The sequence below is a fragment of the Cupressus sempervirens genome, chromosome 8 (assembly GCF_028749045.1).
Source record: "Cupressus sempervirens isolate cs-2001-9-10 chromosome 8, ASM2874904v1, whole genome shotgun sequence".
NCBI lineage: Eukaryota > Viridiplantae > Streptophyta > Pinopsida > Cupressales > Cupressaceae > Cupressus > Cupressus sempervirens.
The window spans coordinates 583,554,543-583,567,232 of NC_143125.1; the positions used below are offsets into that span (position 1 = coordinate 583,554,543).

Sequence of the window (12,690 nt, forward strand, 5' to 3'; positions counted from 1 at the left end):
CTCAAATCTTTGTACATGCAGCTAACAAGATTTCTCAAAAATTGGTGAGATTAGCAAACCCGTAATAAACCATTGGCATTCTAGAATTTCACTATACCCTCTGAGATGCATACTCTCAGAATAAAGATCTGAAAAGTTTTACCTTATATGCTAGCAGCTAGTCTGACACAAGCTAAAATAAAGCTTTCAAATGACTTACCCGAGATGCTAGACTGATACAAGCTAAGTCTAGTGGTTTTGGGCGCATAACTATTGTTCCTCACAACAAGAATCCTGCCAAAATATCGACAATTTGACCAGTTCTAACACTAGGATAATAGTTAATGATCCAGCAGCGGTATTATCCATATATCATAAAATGCAAAGAAGCATATGAGATAGTTTTAGCAATACTAGCCCCATTTCCTCTAAAGCAATTATATGAGAAATTTCCAAAATTACTTAACAAAACACTTATAACTATTGCATATCAAATTTAACACCAAATATCGAGTTGCATCCGGTCCTTCTCATTTGTTATGATAATGTCCACTGAAAACTCAAGGTGTGCATACAATGTAATAAGCAGCACAGTACTGTTGCCCTGGATGATTGTTTATAAGATGACATCCATGAGAATTCAGCCAAGATACAGTCAAGGAAATCTTTAGGTTAACTTAGTTGTAAAAAGTATAAAACCTACATTTTGACTTATATATGTATTGATTAATTTATCACAGAATACTTGAAGATTTAAAAAGTATTTACATTACAATCAGAAACCATGACTAATCTATTTTAACTTCACTTCTATAATAGTTTCTCTATCAGAACTTTCCTCTTCGAACCTCAAATCGATATAATTGCTAGATATTGTTGAAATATGACCACTATTGATGCCTCAAATTATTTCCCAGGAACGATTTCCATTGTCCAGACAATGAATCACAAAAGCTGGCAGCAGCGTCATCCATGACACTGTTGTATCTTGTTCGCCATGACTTTACTCTCAGCAGTCCAAATACTCCCCAAAAACCAACAGCAAAACATACAATGCATGTCCAACATACCAATACCAAGGATCCCCTGTTTCTTCATCTCCCTCATCGCCATTATGCACAACCGGGACGGTTGTTGGACATTTGACATCAACAGGAAAACCACAAAGACAGGGGTTACCGTAGAAATAGGAAGCCCTAAATGTGGAGAATTGACCTTCTGCTGGTATTTTGCCACAAAGTTTGTTGTTTGACACGCTGAAAACAGCCAAATAATGAAGTCCTTGCATTTCAATTGGAATCTTGCCTTGCAGATTATTATAGGAAAGGTCCAGTGATTCTATTAGCTCTAGCGTTCCCAATGTATGGGGAATTTCTCCGCTTAGATTGTTTCTTGAGATATTATGGATTCGTAGACCACTAAGTGCACCAATTGCTGAAGGAATGTTACTAGACAGCTGATTTCCAGAGAGGTCAATACATGTTACAAGTAGCAAGATAGAATCCACATACACCAAATCATTTTCTTTGTTAGTCACAACGATCCCCTCTCTGTAGTAGGAGGGCTTTTCTTCAAAGGGCTGTTCCATTGAGCTCTTGCTTAGAACCATCCCTGTTGCTAGTTTCTTCAACTCTGGCGGGATGGACCCGCTCAACTTGTTCTCTGACAAGTCTAAAACATGGAGATTAGAGAGAGAGGCTAATTCTGGAGGAACGAGTCCTGTAAAAACGTTATTCTTTAACACAAGTATCATCAACCGAGAAGCCCTGATAACCAATGTGGTATTTTTCCAGACAAAAAATTGTTTCCGATGTCTATGATCTCCAAATCGGAACAGTTGGAAAGAGTGTAAGAAAATTCCCCCTGAAGCTTATTGTCATTCAGGTGCAGTGTCCAGAGTTGATATAGCCCACCAATTGTGGAGGGAATTTCTCCTTCCAAACCATTTTTCGCAAGATTCAATCTTCTCAAAAGCGATCAATTTGTTATAGTGGATGGTATTTTGCCAGATAATTGGTTATTCGACAGACCCAGCACCTGAATCCTAGGAAGAAGAATGCCAAATTGCACAGGGATAGTCACAGTGAAGTTATTATAAGACAAGTTCAGTGTTTGCAGGGCCTTCGAGGCTTTGGATTGCAAGGGAAGAGAGCCGCTCAGCTTATTATGTTGCAGGTCTAGGGTCATATACAGTCTAACGTCCAAATTCCGGGGAAGTGGACCTTCTAAATCATTGTATGATAAATTAAGATTGCTTGTAATATTTAGATCCCAAAACCAAGTTGGAATAGCTCCAGTAAGACTGTTGTTGGAGATATCCAAACCCAATAATTTCTTTTGTGTGGACAAATATGTAGGAATGGGACCAAGTATGTTGCATGAGGCCAAGCGTAATACCTCAAAGTAAATTGGGGGTTCCCCTTCGAATCCTGAACTAAGACGGACAGTCAGCTGATTGTGTGAAAGATAGAGACGAACAAGCTTGGGGGTATTTTCAAAAACACCAAGAGAAAAGCTACCTTGCAGACGGTTAAAACTCAGGTCAATCTGTTCTACAAGAAGGAGATTTCCAATAGAAGTAGGAATTGTACCGTTCAACTTGTTGGACTGGAGATAAAGTTTCCTGAGAGAAGAAAACCCATTCAGATGAGAAGGTATGTTGCCACTTCGCTGATTGAAGGACAGATCCAGGATTCTCAACTTAGAAAGCTGAGAGAGCGATGGAGGAATCCTTCCCGTCAAAAAGTTGAGAGGGAGGCTGCCAAGAGAGGCGGGAATAGGCCCATTAATCTTGGTCTCTACCACTTTAAAACTTATGAGGGAGGACACATTTCCAATGAAAGCGGGTATACTTCCTCTTATATTTGACCCTGACAGAGTAAACAAAGCAAGGTGTGGCCAGCCGCTGCCCAAAATTTCGCCCATATCTCCACTTAGGAATTCATTGTCAGATAATCGGAGGTTTATCAGTTGGGGCAAAGTGGAAAGAGCGAGGGGGAATAGGCCACTGATGTTACAGTTATGAAAACTAAGAGATACTAAACCAGTCATATTTCCCAGCCATGGCGGAATTGGGGAAGAGAAATTGTTCCCGTGGAGGTCCAGATCTGTGAGGGATGTGAGGTTTTGGAGAGCCGTGGGAATGGGGCCTCTCATATTGCAGCTACTCATATCAAGGGTCTGCAGATTATCAAGAGGAGATATGAATTCCCCCACCTCTTTACTACTACTTGTTACCTTCACATGCCTCACTGACAAATACTGCAGCCGCTAAAGATTTCGCACCCATTCTAAACTGGACCAACATTTGAACACCGTCTTCTTGTCCATTGCAATGCTTAAATAGTTGAGGTTGGAGAGATTCCCCAGTTGCAATGCAACCTCACCTTCAAAATCATTGTAGCTCATGTTTAGATGCCTCAGTTCTCCAAGTTCAGATATACCTGCATCCAGATCAAGCCGTTAGGATTTAGCAATCTTAACCAGTTGACGCCATGGTTGTTTGTGTGCATACTTTTGGAGTAAATTGTACAAGTATTCGATCTTATACATTTTACTCACGATTTCCTAATGAGATGATAAAAAACAAGATTTGCAGAAACATAGCACCTAAAAGCTTGGATACATAATTTATGGACTATCCTCAACAAGAATCATCTTTTCGAATCAATTGTTGTAAGTTTTATTTCAGATTACCTGGAGGTATAGCACCAGCGAAGCCATTGGAGCTTAAATCGAGATACTCCAATTGCTTCAACTCGAACAGAGGAGTGAGAGTATGACTTGATGAGTTTTTCAGGATCAAATTGGAGAGGTGCAGTTTGGTAACATGAGATGTGAGATTGCTGCATTCAACACCATCCCATTCACAACAATTCAAACTCTTCCATGGAGCAGATAATCCGCCTACCCCAGTATTGAATCTAAGCAGAATAAGCCTTTCCTCTGGCAGGCATTGGATATTGTTACAATTGCAACACATGAAAGCACTGCTCCAAGTCATCACAAGCAACACCCATGTGCGTTTCTCCATTACACCAATTTCCGAACACTGGGTTTTACAGTATTGATTAAATGGAATGAGATAACAAATGGATTACAAGATCGAAACTAAACAATACCTGCCACCAGAGGTCAGAATACGAATTTTGCGTTCTGCAATGGTAGACTGTATAACAATGTAAACAGTATAATTGTTCAAGTCAACACAAGTACATCTGATAGCACAACCTTTTAAACGAGACTAAGAAGTTTCGAACTCTCAAATCTGTTGAAAGGGTGGCGCGCCTATAGTTCTAGCATACAAATTCTACAAATGGGCATTACTTTAAGTTTATCTAGCTAAAATTAAAGAACTTATGAATAGTTTATTTAATATGGATGACATATTGATATTGAGTGTTGTTTAAATACGTTCTAGAAATCTTATGAAATATGTTCAATATTATATTAGAACAAGATATTAGGATAATTATTTTGTTTAGTAATTTAAAATTATATTTTTGTTTGGACATGAGAGCTTATTGATGATTGTTTCTATAAGTCACTTTTAGAATAAATATTTGTTTTTTTAAAGATATTGCAGTTTTCAAGGTTTTTAGCTTGTTGATGGTTGTTTTCACAAGTCAAATTTAGAAGCAATACTTTTCTTTTGAAGACAATTTCCTCTTCTAAGGTTTTGAGCTTGTTGACGATTGTTTTCACAAGTCAACTTTAGAACAAATACTTGTCTTTTGAAGATAATTTCCTCTTCAAAGGTTGTGAATATTAGGTTTAAGGTTTACCCAAATGACTTAAAGATCTATATATATATATCTATTTTCAAGCAATTCAAATTTAAGGAGGAGGTAAACAAATATTCTCCCTTATGATGAACCCATATGTATGGTTCATAAGTGTTAGCCCAATCCTTACTGTTCTTGAACCCAATACTAGTACTCACTGTGTCATTTTATGGATAGATATATAATTTATGGATGTATATTTTCTATGTGGTCCAACATGTGGAGGGAGATTCTTTTACCCATGTTGTGAAGAATATTGTATTTACACATGTTCTGACATGATGTAAGGGATATGATGTCATACACCACTGCTGTTATGAAATAATGTGAGCTGATGATGTCATGTTGTCAATGATCATGATCCAAACTCAAGTATATGATTCCTTGTACATGGTAAGTAGAGGCATAATATACACACATATGTACGTACATACATACATATATGTATATATTGTTCTACTTGATGCAGAGTGATTTGGAGATGTTTGCATGCTTGTAGAGGGACACCCATGGATGATCAGTCATGTAGACACAATAAGCATATGGGTGGGTCCTAGCCATGTATACCTCTAGCTATGGTAATGCTCTATATGAAATCTCTATGTGAGATATGTCCAACACATGACTCCTTTGTGAGGAACACTATCATGTGGTATAACTAGTATGTCCCTTCTCTGCATGGTCTATGGTCACGTCAGGTGTGTTTGCATGCTTGTTCCATACCACTTGATGTGAGGTGGTGTTGAGGTGAACCATCCATGTTATGTGGATAGTGCACCTGGGGTGCACCATATGATGGGCTATTGTGATAGCCAGTCGTTGTTCCCTCCTTCCTCCTGAGGTGGCTAGATATAGTCACATAGTGATCATGTGATCATGTGTGATTTATGATTATTTTATACTAGATTGTATAGACTAACAATTTCTTTTATCTTCTTCTATGATGTTTCAGCCACAACTTGTGAACTTTATCTTATATTTAATTTATTGTTACAATGTATTGAGATTTTTCTTGTCTTATTGTAACAATATGTGATCTATTTTTACTTATTGATAAATGTTTATTTTGGTGTTTTTGAATGTTGGCCATGTTGTAATGCGAGTCCTCATCAAGGATGTATGAGGAAAACTTGGTGAGTGTATATGAGGAAGTAGACATAGGGAACCCTTGAAGATGGGGCTATGTGAGGTTGTTATGCAACTAGTATTCATTACCCACCTATGTGTGGTGTTTATTCCTTGGAAGCTAATCACTTTACATAGATAAAAAATATGGTACACAGTCTTTGTATGGAGGGCCTTTGTGTGTAGGGTGCAAGAACACCATTGAGCCCCTAAGTGAGGTGTGGATTATAATTTTGAATTATGGGTCATGGATTATGGATCTAGAATTAATCATGGATTATCGAATCTAGATATAGACAAGATTTCTATTATACCTTGGAGAGATTGCTTGTCTTTAGAGATAGTATTCTTAAGCCTTCTGACATGTGTAATCCCAATGATGTAGTTTGGTATGTGTGTGTAGGATGTAGCACAATAAATATGGAGGAATCAAAGGTTGTTTGTATCCCTCAACCCTTGTAGGTTTTCTTGAGTCATTATATTAGTTGTCGTTAGTTGTAGATGAACCCAAGAATGATACTAACAACTCATATCCATGCCCATTTTGGTATTATTGTGTCAAACCTTTTGTGCATTGCTATAATCTCATTTCTAAACTCCTAATTTTTCCTATAGTATGTGTGCATTTATGGTAAATATCATTCCCTGCTACCTTTTAATAGTGTAAATTTTTTTTTTTTAAATGATAAGAATTGAGATATGTGTTTTCATTTGTGTGCGAACCTTTTTTTGATTCTAATGCTTGTGTATTTTATCCACTGCATATTTACTTGAATACACAAATTTCCTCAATTGTTATTGATGTTTCACATACCTAGTCATTAAGTTACCATTGGAATTGTTTGAACCATTTCTTCACTACTACATTTGACCTTATTTTTTGACCAAAATTTTTGACCATCAATTAAAAAGGTTTACGTTGGTTGGATTGGAGAAGGAAAAAATCCTCTTTTTAAAAATCTCAGCCCGTGTTGGTCAAAATTTTGACCAACACAGGCTTAACTTCAACATGAAAAAACATTTTTGATTTCATTGATGTTTGAGCACATGAAGGAGCTGGAGCTGTGTAAGGATTTTCTTCTGCATTATTTTCTTTTGTGTAACACTTGAATCCTTAGTCAATGCTTGGGCCAATGATTTCTCTAAGAATAAAAATGCTCTGTGGATTGAAATTTTCTTTCCCTCTCTCCTCACACTAATTTTGGGAGGTTTCTTTAATTGGATTGCATGGGTAGTGTTTGAAAATGACAAGTTAAAGGAGTGGGGAAAAGCTAAATACACATGGCCACTAGTAGCCCTTGTAATAATCATGTGGACTCTAACAAAGTCAGCAGTGGGCATTTCTAAGCCTGTAAGTACTCAACTAATGCAGTACGTGTCATTCTCAGGTCATACAAAAAAATTAGGATATCAAGAAAGAGTAATTGCAGATATTTCTTTTTTGAAAGATGAGCTCAGTAGAAAAGCTCATTGCGTATTCATTGTCTTTGCCTAGGTGTTGAATATCTTCATGGTGCTATGGGGCCTAATTATGGGATTATTCATAGTGCTATGGAGCCTAATTATGGGATCGTTCATCTCATCACTAATATTCCATGATAGAAGCCATAAAAAGGTCATAGAAGCTCCAAAGGTAGACCCTATTTCACGAAGCAACCTTTGAATAATCATTTTTGTGGACAATTTGGATAGATTCTAGGAATCTATGATCTTGTAAGCATATTGACTCTAATTTTTTCACTTCCAACTCTCATATTCATATCTAACAAAATTTGTCTTCACTCTTAGTTTATAGTGTATCTTTTATTATATTTCATTCTAAATAAATGTTATATCTTTAATAGGTGTTATCAACTATTAATCTTGTACTAGCAGAGTGCAAAATCAACGCGGTGATAGGAATAGACAAACACCTAATAAAAAGAACAATAATGAGGAAATATAAAAATGTGAATGCTAGTCAATCTCTGGAAAGTAATCAAGAATTGGCAGAGATATATCTAGAGAAAATTATACAACTGCCACTGGACCTTCTTGATCCCAGTGATGAGGAATTAAGAAGATTTTTGAGAAGACAGTTAGGCATATTAAACAATGAAAATCTAGCTTCTAAGAAGGGTAAGGATAGTGTTGTAACACCTAACAACATCAATTCATTATAAGTTCTTTTAATTTGCATCGCACCTTATGTTATCAATTCTATTTTATATTTTCTTTCATAATCTATTTGTTTCTAAGCATTCAACAAAAAATGCTATTATGTTTAATCTCGCACATTACTCTAGGGGAAGAAAAACCCACTTCACCCATTCTTGTAAGAGAGATGTTATTTGTAAGATATAGTAGAGGAGAGGAGGATGCCTTTTTGTACTTCCAAGGATTAGCCATAGGATGCAGAAAACATCCTTGCAAGTGGAAGCACCTTCTCAATTATCACAAATTGGTGTGGTACATTTTATTTGTCAGCAATGAAGCAAAGAACTTTTATGCACTACTAGTACATTAAAGGCCCCCATTTTTTACCAAAATTTTTGACCAAAGGCCTATTTGGCTTTTTAAATTATTATTTTTTTAAAAATGGGCTTGATATGGTCAAAATTTTGACCATGGTTAAATTGGTTGTCAAAATTTTGACCTTGAGAACATAAGATGTGATAATACAAAAGGGTATGATAGTGTTAATTTTGTTTTTGCGCACATGACTATAGTGGGCGAGAGTTTGGTGCAAGGTCAACAAGAGAGGAGAAAGGAGGTAAGAATCAACCACCCTGTAGTTTATGGCCACCAAGATCATTTATTCGGAATGCATTTGTTTCACTTTTGGGACTTTAAAATCACCGTCTATGTATGGTGCCTGTCGATAAAATATTTCAGTATCTTATACCATCTATGTATGGTGCCTACACCTTATACCCTTCAAGCAGCTTATATCTATCGATAAAATCTTTTAGTATACAAAACGTGTGCCTCTGATTCAACAACAAAGTGATTCAATGGTTGGATTACACTGTTCATGGTTTAGACTCTTACTACCTTAGTTTACATTGATAAAAATTGAAGAGAGGCTATCAAAGTGAAGTATAAATGTTAACATCTTGAGCATGAATTCTTATGTTGCAAACCCCTAAATATTTTGCAGACTTGGCAATTTGAGAGCCCTATGTCAATAATGTAACACCTTTCAATAAGCGTGCTTGAATTGGGTAATCTAAAATTTAACATCTTGAGCATGAATTCTCATGTTGCAGACTCATAAATATTTTTGCAGACTTGGCAATTTGAGAGCACTATGTCGATACTATAATGGCTTTCAATAAGCATGCTTGAATTGGGTAAACCAAAATTTAATGGTAGCTATTGGGTATTTTATGGTGAGCTGAATCAATTCTTGAAGTTTCAAAAATGGGTCCTCTCCAAATTTGCCACTTTTCATACAGATCGATTTCTATAACAATGCTTGGATTGGGAAAATGAAGGCATTACTTATCCATCCAGTCTTTCTCAATGCCCCCCACTTCTTAACAATATCTTTATCTTTTTACACACATACACATCTCTATGCATAAGAATTTAGAAGGAATCCCTTAGAAGGAACTGAACTTATGATACAACTTTGAAGAACTTTGATTGTGTACTTGAAGGTGCACAGATTGCATGAAGCGGGTATTATAGCACAAGAAACTATTTGTTACTTCTCAAGGTGTGTTTGGACTTTTTTGAGTGCATCTTATTGCCACTTAGTTTATTCAATCAAATATGATGGAAAAATCAGCTTTGATGGCTATTTTATTTTGGGGAAGTTGTGTCATTGGAACATTTCAATTCAAGTATGTTAATGGCAAGAGATCATCAGGAAAATCTTATCTTCCTTAGAGGTAGAGGAATCATTCCTTGTCATATGCACCATTGCATGCTCCCAGTTCACACCCTCTTTACCATTCTTCTACAATGGGTAAATGAACTTACATATTCATTCTCTATTAGGAGCTTTCATTTACTGAAACTGAATTATGGGTGCTCCAAGAGTTAGAGCATTCTAATTTTATCTATTTTTTAAAAATTTCAGGTTGTGTAGGTATTACAGAAACTTGAATCTAGTAACACATTTTGTACCATATGATAGATATTATGTTTTTTATTATTCCAAAACAATGTTTCAGCAACAGAAATGGAACAAAAAAATTCAGCAAGCCATGAAAGCCACCATCTCAGAGTTCTAATCCTTGCGGCTATCATCTTTGCACCATTCTTCATTGGAGCATCTTGCTATTTGCATATTGTAGTTGGGTGCACAAGTAGAATTCAGATCTAGTTCATCCACCATCTCAAGTTCAAGCATATGAAAGATGAGTACACATTGATGGTTCGGGTTTTCTTCTCTTTTCTTAATGGTTGAAAAATTTCCTGTGGGATCCTCTTCTATAGACGTTAAGCTTACAATTTGTGAAGTTCGAATAAGCATCATCATAATCTCTTTATGGGATTCAGGGCCACAGATACAATCAATAAAGGAAGTTTTGGGCATTCTTATTGTAGTCCCTTTTTGGTCCCAAATGGAATTAAAAGTATTTTACTAATAAAACTTTGAACAAACTTGTCTTTTCAGATGGCAGTAAGGGAATATCACTTGGGCCATTGATTAATCGTTGACCTCTTTCCAAATTACAAAGAGGAGAGAATGTGCATCTACAATCAATTACCTTGCTTTGCATGAGGCAACAAATAATTTCAGTAGTTATAATCTTCTAGGAAAGGTTGGCTTTGGTTGTGTATATCAAGCCTAGTTCCATGATGGATTTTGTGTTGCTATGAAGAAGTTGAATGGTGATAGACAACAGGCAGAGGAAGAATTTTAGGTATGTAAATTAAAATTCTAATTGTCTACATTAGCCTTGTTCTATCAATGTTTTTCTTTGGGATTCATGACATGGCTTAACTTTTCTATAATACTGAAGTCACTTTTCTTGTTTTTCTTTTGAATTGATGATTCAATAATGCTGATATCTCTTTTCTTGTTTCACTTTTTGGTTTAATGACTAATAATTTTGGGATCCCTTTTCTTATATCATTTGTCCAAATATCTTAATATACAGACTTGGTTGTTCATGTTGACTTTGAATGCTTCAATAGTATTGAAGTGTCTATGTTACTAATTTTTTTCATGTTGTCCATGGCTAACATTTTGCTTTTCTAATGGAATGTTAATTCAAATGTACTACATTGAGTCACTAACTACAAATTTCAATTGAAATAACTTTTGAATATATGTAAAAAATTATTGTTCCAATGTGTACTCTAGAAAAATCTGTAAGGCAAATTCATCAATGTTCCTTTCAAAATCCAATTTAACTACTTCCTGTAGATTTTATAAGTTTAGTTGTATCAAGCACTAATAGGTCAATATTTTGGTGTAATGGCAACAACATTTGTAACAAGTGGTATCAGAGCTTGGTCTCATTTAAGTCCTTTCGATTAATGTCAAAGGCTAGATTGGTAACAAATTGGTAAACACTTCACTCATAATTTGTAACATGATTTAACCACTTCTAATAAGAATGCTACCTTCATGAAAACTCACAAAGATGTTATATTATATAGCAACATCACCCCTACTAGTGCTCCACCATTGTTCACCTACTATCCCTCTGCCATCTCCAAATTTAAACCCTCATTCCCATCCATGAAACCCTACATCCTTGCATCTTTTGTCAATAAATTATTGTTGAGATTGTCGATTTAGTAGTCAATGTCTCTTTTGAGATTCATGCCATGGATCAGAACAAATCTACCATTTCTATCTAACATTAATAGTTCAAATTTTTGATGCAACAACAAATACTTATAACAAATATATGCAGCTGTGGAAAACACATAACAGCTTTGATTTTTTTTGTCTCAAGACAGATTCCTGTCAAAGAGTTTTCTTGTTTTCCACATAGTCAATTTTCTTGTTCATTGTGGTATTAATAAAAATAGTGAGAAGCCGTTACAAGGGTTTGTTCAGAATTTATTCTGATGGGAAGAGTAATGGGTTGATTGTATTTTTGTCCACAAAATCATTACATCTTGATCTGCTCTATTCATTGGCATTTTCTTTTCTAGTCTTCTTCATCACATTAAATATTTAGTTATATTTTTTTTCAAGTGAGATTTTATACTCATTTATTATTCTCTTTCAATTCTTAATCTTATCCCATTTTTATTCACTTTCAATTCTTAATCTTATCCCATTTTTATTCACTTTCAATTCTAAATAGGTTCAATAAGCCTCCTAAAGCAGTTATGGGCTGTTAAAACTTCTAAATAGACCATCCTTTTGTTTTGGCATTGTTTTATCTCTTTTTTGATGCCTATTCATTTAGTTTCAATGAAAATGGTTTGAGCCAATAGTGATAATTATTTGAGCCAAGAGCAGATTCTCTGTGTTTTTCTTTTGTAAAAATAAAGACAATGCAACAGAATCTAAAGTCATTATGCCCTAAATATTACAGAGCGCTAAAGCATTTGCATGAGCACTATGATCCATCTATCATTCACTGTGATTTGAAATCATCAAATGTTCTCCTTGATGCAAACTACAATGCCAAAGTAAGTAAATTTGATTGTAAGGGAATATTTTCACATAGAAAGTATGTTTCATAATAGTCTTGCTTATTTAATATGGCATGCAACTTTCAGATTTTGGTCTTGTTGTAATAGCTTGAGGATTTGTGGACAAAAACTTTTTTCAAGTTTTTGGAACCTTGGGATATGCAGCTCTAGAATACCTTGTAGATGGTATGCCTCAAATACTAGGTTGAGC

At 35.5% G+C, this 12,690-nt stretch overlaps 1 pseudogene across 1 annotated transcript; it reads right to left on the reverse strand.

Annotated features, from left to right (window-relative positions):
* Positions 1–558: 558 nt before the first annotated feature.
* Positions 559–4,042, reverse strand: LOC149543778 (uncharacterized; annotated as a pseudogene). Its single transcript, XR_016355250.1, has 2 exons — positions 3,676–4,042; positions 559–3,422 (listed from the first exon to the last, which is right to left on the reverse strand). The product of XR_016355250.1 is annotated as an uncharacterized LOC149543778 (transcript).
* Positions 4,043–12,690: the final 8,648 nt, after the last annotated feature.